This window comes from Pseudorca crassidens, chromosome 14, assembly GCF_039906515.1.
Source record: "Pseudorca crassidens isolate mPseCra1 chromosome 14, mPseCra1.hap1, whole genome shotgun sequence".
NCBI lineage: Eukaryota > Metazoa > Chordata > Mammalia > Artiodactyla > Delphinidae > Pseudorca > Pseudorca crassidens.
The window spans coordinates 41,880,884-41,898,480 of NC_090309.1; the positions used below are offsets into that span (position 1 = coordinate 41,880,884).

Sequence of the window (17,597 nt, forward strand, 5' to 3'; positions counted from 1 at the left end):
CCTGAGGATACAAAGTCTGGCCTTTCCATGGAGCTGTCTTAATGCACATTATTTTTTGGAGACAGCACAATATTGCATTAACGTCCATAAAGGGGCTGACGTCCATTCTTAAACCAGCTGGCCCCTCAATGCTCCTTGAGATGGCTGAAGCTTCAATGGCTAGAATGTCAAAGTTTAAGACCCTGACATCCTGAGTAGATCCAAAAGCCAAAATAACTGGGGTAAAGAAACAAAAGTTCTTTCTTGGCCTTGCCTCCAAATCTTCGGGCAACTTGAAATAGACCTAGCTGATGATCCCTTTTTCTACCAAAAATTACCCCCTAAATGTTGCTTTTGTAACAGTTGGATAGTATTTCTGGACAATAATTTCTAACCCTGGCCTATTGCTTAAGGCAGAATTAAGATGAAGTAATGGTTGAGTAATAAGAACCACTTGCATCAACCTTATTTTTTGTCTTAGAAATCAGATAGAAATTGCTGAATTGGAGGAGGTAGATGCAATACTGGGGAAAGGCCAAGATTTTACCACACAGAACTAAATGCCTTTCTTCTCCCCTTCCCCTCCCTCCCTCCCTCCCTCCTTCCCTTCCTCCTTCCCTCCCTCCCTTCCTCCCTTCCTTCCTTTGCATTAATCACAGTACCATCTACCTTCTACAAGAACTCTGATGGAATTTAACGCACAACATGGTTCTAGACCGGAAGTACAGCTGCATAGCAGAAAGGGGCAGTTGAGGTGGGGTGAGGTGAGGGTTAATATTTTCTAACACGCAAAACAGGCAGGACTGCTCTGGACAGAGGATAATGCAAACTAGCTTTGCTGGAAATGAGCTGCGAAATACCTTCATTTGCTACTACGCTGAAACCCTGATAAAATCACAACTGTTAAGGTCATACAGTATATCAGGTGGAATCACAGTCTTTAGAACTCCATTATTAATGCAGACAACCTCACAATCAAAGAGGATGAGAGCACCATTTCCAGATGCCAATGATTTGATCCTATCTTATTTGGCTGTTTACATTTAAATAATGTGACTGTATAAATTTAAATAATATGAACCACCAACAGATGGATCCCGGTGAAAGACTGCGCCTTCTCTGAGACCCTGAATGTACACTATACAGTGCTTTACAATGTATTTGAGCAGAGCTCATATGTTTAAAAAAATGGGGTGAGGGGATCAAAAGAGAGAGAGAGAGAGAGAGAGACTCATTTCTTCTGCCATCACCGAAATAAAAGGACCACAGCTTTAGCTGGTGTCTCACTGTACCAAGGAAATGTGCAGTCCCCTAACCTCCAGTACGACGGACCCACAAGGTACCAGGCATCAAAGCATATTAAACGATATTAACTGCGTATTTGCTTATGAACAAGATAAAAAGCTGTAGGGCCTCCAGGTTCTCAAGCTGTGAGTGGAACAGCTTTGCAATTTGCCTGCAAAACTGCATTTTGATCTTAATGAATATAAAATGGCTGCCATTAAAAGTAAAACAGATTATTTCGGGTCTTCCAGGGCCCATAGCTCTTTGCCGGCCTTGGAGGGCCACTATGATCTTTCATTAAAATCTCACAGCAGGGCTCCCTCACCAGCAAATCAAGCCTTGCAGTCTAGGAGATTGGCTACATTTAAAAGTAATTTTCAGAAATCTACACAGATTTTCAATTTGGTAATGAAAGCCATAAGAGAATGCAGGCGGCATTTCGTCGAATATTGTTACTGATCCAGCACTCACATTCGTTAGGAATTAAACTGCCCCATAACTACCGCACGGATGGCAGCTTGCCATTTCGGCTGCGTTCTAATCTCTGTTTGTTAATGAGTAGCATGTGCTAATTGTTGTCGTCCTGCCTGCCCAGCACTCCTTCCCTAACACACATATTTTACCTGCTCAGAGGTAGAACTTTTCACTTTGTCATCAACCTAGTTGGAACAGTGCTGGAGTTACTGTTGCTTTGTAAAGAGAGACAGCCGAGCGTCATCAGAAAAAGCAAGAGGGAATCAAATCGGAAATTGGGTGCTTTTATTTTATTTGGACTCATCTGTTCATTTTTTAGTCAAGCCTAAGTTTTCTAAAGCCCTTGAGTAGACACGATGTTCATAGCTTCACATTACTCCCCAGAACAGTCTGGACAAACCAACTCACTGAGGATAACTGTGGTACAATCAATTGTAGTATAAAACAAGGGAGGGGCTTACAGTAAGGAGGGATGGAAGGTGTGAAAAGTCCAAAGGATCTTATCTGCTATCCAAAGCCACACCTAAGACCTGAAATAGAAGTGGGGCTGCCACTGGCTTTCAAAAGAAAGTTTGACCCTTTAACTCCATTCTCTATGTCCTAAAGTCTAGGAGGTGCATTACCCCAAAGAGGATAGTGCTATGGGAAGAATCCTAGGACCCCACAACAATTTGGGGAGAGAAGGCAACAACGAGAGGGAAAGTCTAATAACTTCAGTATCTGGAGGTGTGATGCCGGCAAACATCTGACTAGATACGAACACAGAAAATAATTATGAATGAAAACATGATTGAATAGAAAAATTACAAAAATGCATCATAAGACAGAGTGGGCATTCTTGCCTTTGGGTTTCCTTATGCTTTATATAAGAACTGAGCAAAGTTATTTTTCTGAGATTCTAGAAGCAAAAAGGTCAGATTACGCTTCCCTTTTGGAAATGCATTCAATAAATTTTCTTTACTTGGAAATTCTCTTTCCCTGGCACCTTTAGGGCAAAGCACTTTCCTGCACTAAAATGTGATGGACAACAAGAGCTGCTCTCCACTTCCTCACTGACTGGGTATAAATTCTTCCTGCTGGTACAGAAGGAGTCTCCATTTAAAATAGCAGTTCTCCCTGGCGGAGCACTGGTGGCTACTACAGAGCATTCATGCAGAAGATGTGTTTACTTGCAGGGGCCAAAGCAGGAGTCTTGTGGTTCAATGCAAGTGTGTCTTTAGTTCCTCGTATCATACCAGAGTTTTCTTGGAGCGCCTGGGCTGTGCTCCTTTGGTTTCCACAAAGTGTGGTTTTAATTGGGTGGCATGTCTATGATTTTAAGGGAATGACACAGGGGCGCCTAATAAGGTGCCAATGCTAATGTGCATTAGTTTTCTGAAGAGAAAACTCAGGCCAATTCCTTGTCTCTGTGGCCTTAGGAGACCAGTGGGAAATAGGTACAAACAACTTGGTAAGCAGTTTTGAATCTGTTCCACCTGTAGTTGCTATTCTAATTGCAGGAAGCATTCAAGTAATATGTTTGAGTTTTAAACGCCCAAGTGACACTAAGGGAAATTCTGCTGAATCCTCCTGAACTCAGAAGTCTGAGACTTGTTTTATTTCACCTGTCGTCAGTTCTTCTAATATTCTCTGAGAGCTTCCAGCTACATTTTGATAACTGTGTACTGTAAGGTCTCTTTTACCATTATTTTGACTTGTGCTAAACTGTGGGCAGAGTGATGGGACATTACTAATTCTGACTCTCAAGTATTAAAATATAACAGATATTAATATCCCTCTAATTACCAGAGTGGGGAAAAAAACCCTGCACTTTAGGTCATAGAAGTTAATATAATTAGTCTTCAGATAATCTAGTTAAGTTTTACTAGTTATAATAAAGTGTAATTATTTATTTGTTTTATTCCAGAAATATAATTCTATGGGAACAAGCTTGTCCTTGCTTTGTTGTTTTGACTTTACTAATTCTGCTGGGAAATATATTTATATTATATGATATGATATGATATGATATGATACTATATTATATAAATATATATATATATTAGAGGGAGGATTTTATTTTACAAATTGAATGAAAGATAAAACATTTATGGCCTTTTAAAGGGAGATAATAAAAATTTTCAAATACTTTTATTGCATTATGAACTAGTTTTTTGCCCTATCCCTACTTTGGAAAGTGCATTGATATGCCAGATATGGCATTTTTAGTTTTCTATTACAATTATTTTTTTAAACTAAATGTTAAAGCTAAAACAAAGTTTAGGGGGAGCAGAAATATGTAGTGGTTGTTTGAGAGCACACATCTAAAATTCACACTTCTCTTAAAGTTTCATTCTTTAATATAGAGGTCTAAGACAAGATTTAAGGTCTACGCCAAGATTTAAGGTCTACATAAAATTTTGCTCTTAAAAAACTTTTAGAATATTGTAGACTGTTCTGATCAAGTAAAGTTTTTTGTTTCTCCTTCACAATATAATATACTACATTGTAAGACTGCTCTAACAAATGGCTTGAAATACAACGTTCTAGTACATGCACATACTTTTGTGTTTACTTAAATGGACCTCATGGACTCAGTCCCCAAGTGACAAATGTGTTTAGTTCCCAAAGTTAATTGGTAAATTGCTTTAGAATTTGTAATTAATTTCTCTACTAAAACAATACTTAAATAACAGTTTGGTTCCAAAGCCTAAAAAACAAATTTGTCATCATGTAGCTGAGCTTTGTCTTTGTCTGATGGTTCCAAGAAACAGAAAAGTCTGAAATAACTGGATGACCTTATAAGGGACCAGCGAAAGGAAGATGTGGAGAGGAGCATGGTTTCCCATTTTCCTGTCAGAGCTTGAGTTCTCCCACCTGTATAGACAAAGGACCCTAGACCCAGGCCCACCCCCAGATACCTATGGCCTCACACTGCCCCAAACTCTGTAGCTCCTGAACCAAGGCTGTGCAAATCCACAAAGTTTTCCTGATTTCAAAATCAACTGCCTCCTATCTAACCTCCCAGCCCTCTAATCACATTCCAAATGCTTTTAACTAGATGTTGGGAGGAATGAGGAGCAAAGACAAGTAAGAGGCAGCGAAGAACCCACATTTCCAGGTGGGCTCTTCTGCTTCAGGTTTGAACAAAGAAGCTCAGTAACTGAGCGCTCACTACAATACGGGTATCCAACCCATGCACAACACTGGTTAACGGCAGCGTTACTAGGCACTCCTGTCCACCCCACCACCACCATGCACAATCCTGTAGTAGAAGCCTAATGTGACCATGAAGAGCAAGTAGGCAGTTTACCAAGGGAGCTGTGACAGGCAGCAGAGAGCGCTGATGCCTGGGCATTAGGGCCACAGAGAATCCTGCTGAATATTTTTACTATGTTTGTTCTCCTGCCTGAGGTTCTCAGTAATATGCATTCTATAAATGCAGAATGGACTTCTGTCTTGAGCAGAAAGTAAAGCACTTGATGAGTGCCATTCTATGCTCCCAGCTTATCAGAGCCAATAAAGGTCTTAGAAGTGACATTTAAATAAAATAGAACCCAACGAGAAAGACAGAAGGAAAAATATTTCTGAGGAGCCAGAGGCAATTAGAATCTGGTGCCAAGAGGGTAAAATGAAGGAATTTGGGGCTGGCAGGATCATGTAATACATATGGAGTTACTTCCATGGACGATGAATGCAGACTTCCTGTAAAGGCGGTAACAACCTCCCTCCCATTCCACACAAAATAAGGAGAATTCTCAGGACAGTCACATTGGAAGAGTTTTATCAGCTTCTCCAAGAGGCAGAGGTGAAGGGAAGGAGTGGTTGGCTCTCTACTGAGTGGTCCATGGGTTTATGTTTAGACCTTATGTGACTAAAAGGGATGCATTTTTTTCCCTGGGATTTAAATGCAAAATGTGTGGAAAGATCCCACTCTCTTCTGTGATTATACGTGATAATCAATGCTGCCTCTAGGAGATCTGGTCACTGCTTACTCATGGCCACAAAGATGGAAGGAAGAAGCTAAAGGGCCTGGGCATACAGGTGGTAAACATCTGTCTCTCATTTTAGTTGAGAATCCAAGGGGGCTTTAGGAAATACCCAGGTGGCAGGAAAGAGGATTTTTTTTTTCTACACTTTCTAATGGTAGAAAGAGAGTCTTCTGCACAGGGAGAAGCTGTCCTTTGAAGATTGAAGAAATGCATGTGGACAAAAATACTATAGCCAAGCCAAGCATGCTTAAACTTGAATTCAGAAAGGTAAAAACTAAATGAAGCTTTAAAACCTGGTATTGGGCTGTATTGAGAGATGTGATTTGGAGAGTATTAAACTGTAAATGAGTTGGCCGGGACTTTTCAGAAGAAAAGAGCAAAGCTGGGTAGACATCATGTATTTGTCCTATATGCCTATATATAACGTTTAACAGACTAAAAATAATACATTTAATGTGTGACTTTAATACGAAAAGCTAAATATGACCCTAGACCTATATCAAGTCTTGTGAGACGTGGGGCTCTTGCCTAATAGTACCCACCAAATGATCTGTGCTCCCTCCCCAGCTCCCTTCTTTCCAATCTGCTCTAGACCAACACTTGTGATTTACAATGAGATAAAAAGAAGTTACTAGAAAAATAAAAAAAAAATTTAAACATACAAAATTCAAGCCTCAATTTTTTTTTTTTTTTTTTTTGCGGTACGCGGGCCTCTCACCGTTGTGGCCTCTCCCGCCGCAGAGCACAGGCTCCGGACGCGCAGGCTCAGCAGCCATGGCCCACGGGCCCAGCCGCTCCGTGGCATGTGGGATCTTCCCGGACCAGGGCACGAACCCGAGTCCCCTGCATCGGCAGGTGGACTCTCAACCACTGCGCCACCAGGGAAGCCCTCAATTTTTATTATTAGAGTCAACATACATAAAATTATTTTTGTCAAACTGCTTTAAAAGTTTTGGCGGGCTTACTTTCCATTTCTGTACTCACCTTTTCGCAAACCAATAACACACAGCTCACAGACCAGCATTGTTCTGTCAGCCACATTTTGAGAGAGTTTGTAACACGGATGTGGTTTTAGTACTTTATACCAAGAAGGAATGGGCATGAATGGCCCTGATGAAGACCTCTGATAGAATACATTTCAGTGAGGTTAAAAGAAGAGGGAACTCAAAGTGGCAAGGAATGACTACCCATCCCATGAACACAGACCACAAAACTAACACAGAGTAATGGGGAACTTTTCTCTCAAAGAGTTGCCAGAAGACTTTTCCAGATGAAGATCTTCTGATAAGTTCTTGGCTTGCCTGCTGCCAGCCGCATCCCTGAGAAGATGAGAGATCAATTTGCAAATACTTTATTTTGAATTTATTTTGACCACCGAGGAAGGTTTGGTCAGTGAGCTAAAACTGATGTGAAAGTTGAAAGGAAGTGATGTGTCATCTTAAAGTCACAGAAAAATAATTCTGGTCATAGATATTTTATATCCTAGAATTTAGGAAAGCAGGCATCAAACTAGAGAAAATATAGATATGATCCGATGGCTAAATAATTTTAAAGGGAAAAGAAGCCTATTTTAAAAATTCTGACAAAATAATCACAGATTATTCCAAAGGTATTTAAAAAATCAACATAACATGAAAGGAACATTCTTTTTCTCTTTTTAGAGCTATTGAATGCAGAATATAAAGGGACATATGCCCCAAATGGAAGGCTGAAAACATGATGGGGAACCAATATAAAAAGTGCTTTAAGAATGTTGTTAGGAGGGCTGAAGCTTGCCTATAGGTTGAAAAACTGCCAAGGACAACAGAAAGCTATTTTAAGCTCTGTTTATAAAGAAGAACAAAGGGATAGGTACATTGATTGGGGCACACAGCAAAATGTTAACAGATGTCAGAGAGAGAACAGAACCGTTCAACTCCTATTTTGATTCTATGGTCTCTATCACAAAGAATGATCTTCAGGCTGGAGAGGGCAGAGCAAACACAGTTAAGAGGGAACCAGGGCCCAAGATAAGTTAAGACTAACTAAAATATAACCTAGCTGCTTCAAATGAGTTCAAGGCTCCAGGTCAGACAAACTGTCTCTCAGGTTACTGAAAGAATCTAAAAAAAGCTCCAGATGCAATTGCTGAAATCCTACCAATGGTTTATTAGAATTATGGTCTAATCATGGATGACCAGGGATTAGTGTGATCTACAAAAGAAAAAATAACTTTTAGTTTGCAAAACCAGAAAAATATCCAGAATATGGATAGCAAAATTCACAGAATGTGACTCTAGCCAAATTCTAGAACAGATTATCACATGCATAGGTTGTAGTGATAACCTTAAACTAGCACAGGCTCATTCCAGATCATATTAATCTCTTCCTCCCTTCCTTCTTCTTTCCCTACGAATCTCACTTCCTTTCTTCCTTTCCATCATTTTTCTGGGCTTCTTTTCTGTTTTATAGAATGATTAGCCAAATAGTTCGGGGAAATTATTCTGTTTCATAAAGACATTTAACACATTACTGTAGAGCATAGGAGACTGAAAAAAATGCCAGTGTAATTAGGGTGACTCAAAACTGGTTAAAGAAATGTTCCCAAAGAATGCTTGCTAATTAATTGGGGGCAACTTGGAGAGTTCTCTAGTAACGTGCCCTTCGGACTTCATTTCACCCCTTTGTTCTTTCTCTTCTCCTTGTAAAAAGCTTTGCTCTAGGACTTGCCATATTCCATGAAAATATATGCTCTGATGTTTGTCTCAATTAGATTCCACAAATATGCATTTGGTGGAATGTATGAATCCAAACGGGTCCCGGCAATATGAGCTGGTAAGATTCAATACCTCCCTTTAAGAAGCTTGTAGTTTAACGGGGAAATAAAGGAGTAAGTCAGCAGTTACAATGCAGTGTAACTCAGAAAGAAGGGGATAAGCATTTGTTGTGTCCCAACTTTTCTTCTAGACACTATGCTAAGGGCTTTACGTATCTCATCAAATTCCCTCAGAAATGATATGAGGTAGCTTTGATTATCCCAGGTATTGATGAACATGACCAAAGCCCAGAGAGATCAATTAACATGTCCCAGCTCAGATCTCAAGTCAGACATGGAGCCAGAATTCAAAGTCAGGCCACTGGATTCCAAAGCCTGTTCTCTGTTATACCCCACAACAAAAGCATTTGAGTCAGGAAGAAGGTAGGCTCATTTCCAGCAAAGAAGGGTTCCCTGAGTGTTCTGGAGATGGAATGCCACCCAGGAAAAGTTCCCAGAGGAGGGGAAGCCTAGCCTGAGAGAGATACAGATGTTAGCCACAGAGGTTGTCAGAGTGTTGAGGATGAACTTTTAGGCAGACAGAATGACATGTATGAAATTAATAAGGCTTGAAAGCATGGGAGTGCATTAGGGGGCATGTTAGATGCATGTGCCAATATCTGGGGAATGTGGGAGGAGTCAGGTTATAGCAAAACACAAAGTCAAATAGAGAGGTGATAGCAGGCTCACATTCTCTGCCTCTATCTCTGCCTCTGTTTCTATCTCTGTCTCTCTGTCTCTGTCTCTCTCTCTCACACACAAAGAGAACAGAAATTTTATAAATGTGTATTATTAAAAATTCATGATTACAAAATGTGAAGTTCCAGTGCATCAAGTTTCCTCACTACTTCATTTTTCCTACGTGTTATTATCTGACATATTCCTAACTTTCAATGTTCTCCTTCTCTCTACTTCAATTTTTCCTCTATACATTCAGCAGATGTGCTTCTATTTACACATGAAATGAGTTCTTGCAAAGTTGTGTGATTTTTTCTTTTTCAGTAAATGAAATACACTTTAAAGATACTAGGGAAGTTCCCTTTTAAAGGAACCTTATGCCAAATTGCTTTGGGAAGCAAATGATGACCCTATAACCAATCTTTCTCTAAACCTAGATTTCCATATATCAGATTTGACTAAAAAAGATACATCTATACTTTATTTTTACATCTGTCTGCTTGCAGTACTGCAACATAACAGTCTGCCAATTTGAAATAAAGTAATTTTTATACTTTTTCATTTCTCACAATGCAATCTTAGAAAATCTATTATATTCTATATCATACGCATACATGCTTTCTTTTCCTTAGTGGAACTTTAGAATTTTCTTCCCCTGAGTTTGGGGACGTTGGCAGTAAGCTGCAAAGTTAGATAATCATCATGTACAGGGCAATTATAATGAGCTGTGTCTGGTGCAAAGTACTTTGTATGCATTTTTACAAGGGACTTCTGAGGTATGAAAAATTACCTTGACCACTTTACAAGTTAGCAAACTGAGGATCAGAGAAGTTGAAGAACTTCTACAGGTGTCCAAGCTGTGCTCCAATCCAAGTTAGTCTGACTTTAGAGCCACAAAAGTAACTATTATTGTATGTATCCTCTTATTATTGGAATGATGACTATGAAGAAAAATTTTGTTCTTACAGGAGGTGACAAAGCTTTTGCTGGATGTTGGTGGTAAAAAGAGCATTTTTATGAGAATTAAAATAGATTCTAGCAATTTCTCTACTGTCAGTTGCCTGGACAAAACATTGGCTTGCTCAGGCCTCAGTTTTTTCATCTGTGAAATGTTACTCCTAACTTCCTCTCTGCCAGGCACATGAAGGTTCTACTGTCCTACAATGAGACACTGCATATACCCAGTGCCCACCCCCCCTTTTTTCTATTTGTTTTACTAGAAAGTGAGTTCAGATTAACATTTGTCTAACAAGGAAACCCTTTCCCTGGTTAATTAAAAATTCAACAATTTCAAACAAGAAAATGGGGAAAAGAATTAATTCTACCGTTTTGGCTGCTATGGGTCAGGACACTATCCCCAGGCAGCATTGTTTTTAAACCAGAGATCTTTCATCAGTGAAAAAAGACTCTTAGAGGGAAGACTCACATCTTTTCTGATTTGGCCAGACCCTGGTTTTGAAAAAGCATGAAGAGTTTCAGAGATGAAAGTCTTGAGCCCACTCCCTGCTGTTCACCAAGTCAGTGCCAAGGACAACCCCCTCCCTCTGTAACATGCCCTTTGTCCCCAGTACCTCAGAGCAGAGGCCATCCCAACTTGATCATTCACCAAGAGAAAAGAACAGCTTTTGATTACACCTCTTTTGCCTCTTTTCTTTTATGATCAAGGTGACTTATAAACAGCTGCAATAAAAATGATTTTTTTTTCATAAGCGTCTTCTCAGTAATGTCTCCGAGAAAGCAGAGGCTAAAAGATACGTGACATTCATAGATTTTTGTCCCCGAAGCCACAAAAGCCATACAAGCAATTTCTTCATTTGACCAAAATGAATGGTCACCACAAAAACAAATGTAACTTTGGTATCCCTGATTTGGCTGAGACAGCTTAAGGGCTCAAACTTAATAAACTTCTTCTGACCGATTAGGATCTCAGTATGGGCTGCATCATCCTGTCAGAGCTGATAGCCAAGTCCAAACCACAGGCACAGAGCTGCCCTTGATCCATGACCTCAGCATACAAAGTAACGGGATAGGGAATGTCACAGGACTCCCAAGAAAGGAACTCTGAAGACAGCGTTTGTTTTGCTTGGTGGTCTTTTACAAAAGACAATTAATCATTAAGACTAGATTGATGCTAAATAAAACACCCAACAGTAAAAGCACATTTCTGTATTCCAAAGGCCCAGGAAAAGCTGTGCCGAAGAAGGGATTAGCTGCTATCAGATGATATTATGACTGGATTAATGATGTTTCACATTCACTATATTTATAAAAAAGAAGGGAAAAAAAAGAACACGAATCTTTTAAGGAGCAGTAAGTGATTTCTATAAACCTTAAAAGCTAAAAGAAAACTCATTAAAAAGAGGACCGTAGTTACAATAGTATATTATTTATAAATCCTTAATTGGAGTGTTTTTTCTTTTAAAAATAGCTCTGGGGCTTCCCTGGTGGCGCAGTGGTTGAGAGTCCGCCTGCCGATGCAGGGGACGCAGGTTCGTGCCCCGGTCTGGGAAGATCCCACATGCCGCGGAGCATCTGGGCCCGTGAGCCATGGCTGCTGAACCTGTGCTCTGCAGCGGGAGAGGCCACAGCAGTGAGAGGCCCGTGTACCGCAAAAAAAAATAAAAAATAAAAAAATAAAAATAAATAAAAATAGCTCTACATTTCAGGTAAGTTGCTGTTAACATATTCTGTGGATTGTGAGCAATGTGTGTGCGTATGTATGTGAGTGTGTGTGCCTGTGTGTGTCAGAGAGAGACAGAGACAGAAAGTCTCCTGTTCGGATGCTTTATATTCCACAAGGTATTGTAAACCATTCTTATTTTAGGCAATTGTTTTTGTAATAGATACACTAAAGGTGATCATTTTATTTTATTGCTAGTCATTGCTGACTGAAATATTTTGCCAGATGAAAGTAATTACTATGACTACATTACTTTTCTAACCTGTCTGTGTATTGAATCCCAGGTACTCTTAGTACGAAATTCTGTTACCCTGTTTAAAAAGAAAAGCCATATGATACTGTGCTCTGATCTTAACTTATATAGAGACATACAACGGTTATTCAGGGTTTTTTAAAAATGTCTGTATCTTTACATCTCCCGAGATTGCAGGAAAACTCTAACCTTGTGTAGAAATATAAAGATAAGAAAAACGGAATGATGCGATAGCAAACGTCAGTATTATAAGAAAGGAAATGCAACAAATCATTTTAGGTCAATGATAATAAAGAAAAGTGATCCATATCATATCCAATAAAGGAAGGAAGGACAGAAGGATAGAAAGAAAGATAGAAGAAAGGAAAGTAGAAAGAAGGAAGGAAGGAAGGAAGGAATGGAGGGAGGTAGGAGACACGGAGGAAGAATCAACAAAGCAGAGCCGGTATTAACAAATTCAATTCCACCAGTAAATCATTGGCCAGCGTTACACATGGCTAATATTTACATATTTGAAATCATGTGCTACCTCGCTACTATACTCTAGAAATCACTCATGCAGACAGAACTACACTGCATTTGAGAGTTTTTATTTGGAAACATGGTCAAAGGAAAATACTACTAGAAAAAAAATGATGTCTATTAGCTTTCTGTTTTGACCAACTAGTTTATCATCTAGCAAATCCCATCAGAAGCTTCACATCTTAACATTGCAGCCAGACAGAATAGCAGCATTAGACCCAGAAGCACAGATTACAGCAGCAGGGCATGTAAAGTGATGGTAGTTGAGTTTCAGAAATGAGAAGAGAGATCTTGTTTCCTTGATTTTCCTTCCCAAACCATAATTCCTCCATCCTCCCCCTACACCTGCCACCCCATAATCCTACCCTGGATGGGTACTTAAGTTTTTCCTTGAGAAAGCCCTTCAGCCCTCCATAGGGATTTGGCATCGATCCCAGAAGAAGGTAGGAGTCAACCCATTTCACATGCCAAGTTCAGAGAAAAGCCATGTTCTCCATGACACATATTGGACCTCTGTGATCCTGACCTGAACTTGTTTTAGTGATGAAAGACAGCACTGGGCAAGATTCTATTCTCTCAGGGGACAGATGGAAACTTGCCACAAAGTATTGTGGGTGTGACCCCACCTGAGGGTCATAGTACATTGTGATTTTTTTCTTCATTTATTTCACTTTAAAATTTTTTTAATTGAAAGCATAGACCTATTGGCCTGGGTCAAAGTCTTCCAAAAAGGCTGGCTCGTTGGAGTCTTGCCAATGTTACTACCAAGAGTTCTAAGAGCTGTGTTTGCTGCTGGAAAATAAAAAGGAAAATCCTAATCTACAAAGAGACTAATAGACATGTCAGCTCAGTCATTCTAAAAGTCTTCAGTGCCGTCAGGGTATCCCCTTCTGTCTCCACCTCCAAAGTCCTCAAACCATGCTGGCAAGTGGTAGCTGGCAGTGGAAGGCTCTTTCTGAACCCCCAACCTTATGAGGAACAATGTTTAATAGGTGATTTCATCACAAGCCTCCCACATTTCATGAAGTCTACTTGATTCTACACCAAAATCACATAAAATGAACAACCTTACAGTTGCTTCAATCTGCAAGACTGAAGACCCTAATTCACCTGACTCTAAAATAGTAACCCTAAGTCACCTGACTCCAAATCTGGTCACTCTGACAGCTACAGTAACTCCTGCTGGTTGCAGAGCTCTGCACAGCTGCAGCCAGAAACGTGTTCCTTTATGTTCTTCTAAAGGGCTAGGATTCGAGGCTTACCAGGGAGATGGGCAGAATCAGCAGTAGCCAGCCCATCTTTGAACGGACAAAGCCTCTAAAGGAGGGAATGTGAAGAGAGAAGAGCTGACGGCTCTGGCTGAGACCATGGAGCATGCAGTCCAGGCAGGAAGAAGTGGAGCACAAAGCAGGAGTGGGTGGCTCTCAAGGAGCATGGTGTCACAGAGGTCAAAGGTTGGCCTAAAGCTCCCGTGAGCTGGCCAAGTGCCGCAGATAAGTCAAAGGCATGGTTTGCAGAAGGTACAACTGGCTACTGAGGACTAATACAAGGTCGATTTCAGTAGAGTGGCGGGCACAGAAACATGAGTATGAGGAAGTTAAGAATAAACTAATGGGAAAGGGCTTCCCTGGTGGCGCAGTGGTTGAGAGTCCGCCTGCCGATGCAGGGGACACGGGTTCATGCCCCAGTCCGGGAAGATCCCACATGCCGCGGAGCAGCTGCGCCCGTGAGCCATGGCCGCTGAGCCTGCGCGTCCTGAGCCTGTGCTCCGCAACGGGAGAGACCACAACAGTGAGAGGACCGCGTACCGCAGAAAAAAAAAAACAAAAAAACAAAAAAACCCCAAAAAACTAATGGGAAAGCATATGACTGGTACATCACCCGTTTGAGGTGTTGGGAAGTGAAAGGAGAAAATATGAGGTTACCCAGAAGAGGCAGCAGGGCCAAGCAAGGGGAACAATTTAAAGTACAAATTATTTGCATAGAAGAACATTACAAATATGTCCCTAGCCAGTATGGGCTTAATTCAAAGCAATAAACAGTTGCGTAATTAAATATTACATATTTTAATACTCATGAATAAAAAATATTATAAAACAAATACGATGGGAAAATTTGGTGAAACAAAGAATTATAATAAATAACATTTTTAGCAGGTGCTTCTGAAGTTTACATAGTTGTTTCCTGTACCCTTTAAAAGTCCTATGAGATGGATCTTCCTGTTATTCCTATTTTACAGATGTAAACCAATCTGCCCTGGGGTACAACAGTAGTGAGATGGAACTGGTGTCTTCTGGTAGTACCCTCCTTCCTTTTTTTTCCTTCTATACCAAATCAGTTCTTCAGTAGAGAAAAAAAATTAACTGAAACTTACTTTTAACAAGACTTTTAATAAAAACAGAAGGTATTTTTTTTTTATGTAAGCAGATCTTCCTACCAACATACCCCACCAACCATACACCTTAGCTTTATCTCAAAAGTGTTAAACTAGCACCAGCTAGCCTAGAATTACCCTTCTCTATTCTAACAATTCCAACTGCAAAAGTTGTGCCATTCCCCTATTATCCGTTGCAAATGACAGCAGGAAGGAAAGTGTTGCTAATATATAAACATCTAATGCCTACTCCAATATTGTTCTCCTATGTAACACACATGAAGACAATTACTTTTCAAAGATATTAGTCTTCTCCACACACCTACACATCAAGACTGACATACACATTGCTCGTCTGCTGGAATAATAATAGCTTTTTTTAACACCAAAAAAAAATCTAATGTAAGGTTTTTATAAAGGATAATTAAGCAAGCTAATATAGTAATAAGTGGAATACACAATAAGAATATGTACTAAAATTTCTGCTCTGTGCAATGCAGAACTGCTGTTTTAGGAGATTAACAATTATGATCGCCAGTCCTCTTCTGATTCTATAATACTCCACACAATCTTTTTTAAATTACTTTATTAACCTTTCCTCCTAGCACAGAAGTGCCCGATTATAGATAATATTTCAAAATCATCTGAGGTGTAAGTGTGTTTGATTTGCTCGGTAATTATTTGTCTACTTTATTACACTGGCCGAGCACACAAGCTCCTTGACCAGCTTTATTTCAAGTCCAGTTAAGAATAGGGTCATATCATCTTGTGGATCGCTCCCTTTGGGCCCCGACGTACATGAAATTTTCATATTGGAGATGGGAACAGTACATGGAAACATAGTACATTTTAAACATGGAGAAATCATTCCCTGCCCTGTCATTAAAGGTTTCAGGCCCTGGGCTTAATGGAAGGAATGTTGTTCACAAGCAAAAGGAAGGTATTTATTCCCCGCATGACTAGGACGTAGGGCATGGAAGTCTGAGCTTGCAAATGTCCGTTGATAAAGTCTAAAAGCTTCATCACTCACATCGCACTGGTGGCCTTACCCAGGGTCTTTATAATCTGTTCCTTGTCATTCATACCACTCAGGACAACACTTCTATTTTGATCTGAATCATGAATGCACTTCCAGCGTGTATTTTGATTCATCAAGGTAGAAAGGAATAGGGAGCAGGCAACCGCAAGGGGAGATCGTAAATCTTGTCCTGTTAATAGGGGTCTGGAGGAAAGAATAACGTCTGAAAATCACACTGGGCTTGGCAGAGGGAAAGTTTGCCTTTTCCAACTTTACAACTCAGGGTAAATGAAACTGATACTTACCTGTTCTTAAAGATGAAAATGCACTGAGATGAAACAGGGTGCATGGCTTATTCTTGAGGGCCACCACCAGGATGAAAGCAAAAAGATGGAGGACGCTATTGTCCACAATCAACGAATTCTGAAATTTCCATATGTAGCAGGATTCCAGGGCTCTGTTAGTAAGACAGGATATGGCTGGCCAGCTCAGTCACCCATGGAATTACAGTGTAGGGTATGGATGCCAGTACTTTAGACCCAAACCGAGCATAAAAAACACAAAGTAAAATTCAGTGTCAGCACAAAGTTGACAGCGAATGATTATAACAGCTTCGAAGCTTGAAAAAGAGTGTAAATAACTAGGATCCCCTGCGGGCTCACTCAGCCTGCATACATAACAACCCTGATGGACAGCCTCTGTGGTAAAGTCAGGGAACGAGGCCCCAGGAAGATGCAAAGATTCTGCCAGCAAAGAGCCTTAACTGTCACCTTTCTGGCTAAATCAGCTACTTTCACAGAGGGAGAGAAACAGAGCAGTAGGCTACGCCTTTGGAAGACCAATTGCCTCTTTGCCTGGGAAGCAAGGATGTTAATTACCGGCTCATCTGTGGTTACCAAGGCTCTGCAACCCACCAGCTTTCGCACTTTACGAACGCTCTTCTCGCTGATCTTTAATCCTGGGCGCTTTTAGTCCACAAAAGATTGTTATTCAGAACAACTCTGCCATTTAGAGAATGTAAAAATAAAGGCAAAAAAGAACAGTCTACCCTCCCCCAAGTGAACGGTTAACTTACTGGATCGCTTTGACTTGAAATCTGATTTTCTTTTCCTTCTCTATACTTATGCACATACATGTGCATGCATCCAACAACGGATGGGTTTCAAGTACTAAAACATGGCAAGCACATCACGGCGTGCAGCCTCCAGCCTGGTGTAAGAGACACCAGCCAGTCCTGTGAGTCCAGAACCTCACCATCACTTGTACTTATAAACTCGAAGGAGAAAAGAAAGCAGCTCAGGTCTTCTGCACACACCTAGCTAGCATGCCACACGTTTGTAATTCATTTACAAGATAATTAATCAATTAGCAAAATGATCCCTTCCCCCTTTGTGATTTATGCTGCATGAGAATTGCATCTCCAAATGAAATGGCAGGCCACTTGTACTGAAACTTTGCCCTTTGAACACATTGGTCTTATTTATCTGAATTGAGCAGATGCTTTGCACTGCCAGCCCATTGTAACTGGACTGTTTGCTATTAGAACCTGAGTAAGATTTAAGCTAAACAG

The 17,597-nt window shown here is 40.3% G+C and overlaps 1 long non-coding RNA gene across 3 annotated transcripts in view; it reads right to left on the reverse strand.

Moving 5' to 3' along the window:
• The window catches only part of LOC137205657 (uncharacterized), a 587,325-nt gene that overhangs the window by 70,318 nt on the left and 499,410 nt on the right, over nt 1-17,597 (reverse strand). The gene's annotated exons all lie outside the window — the stretch shown is intronic.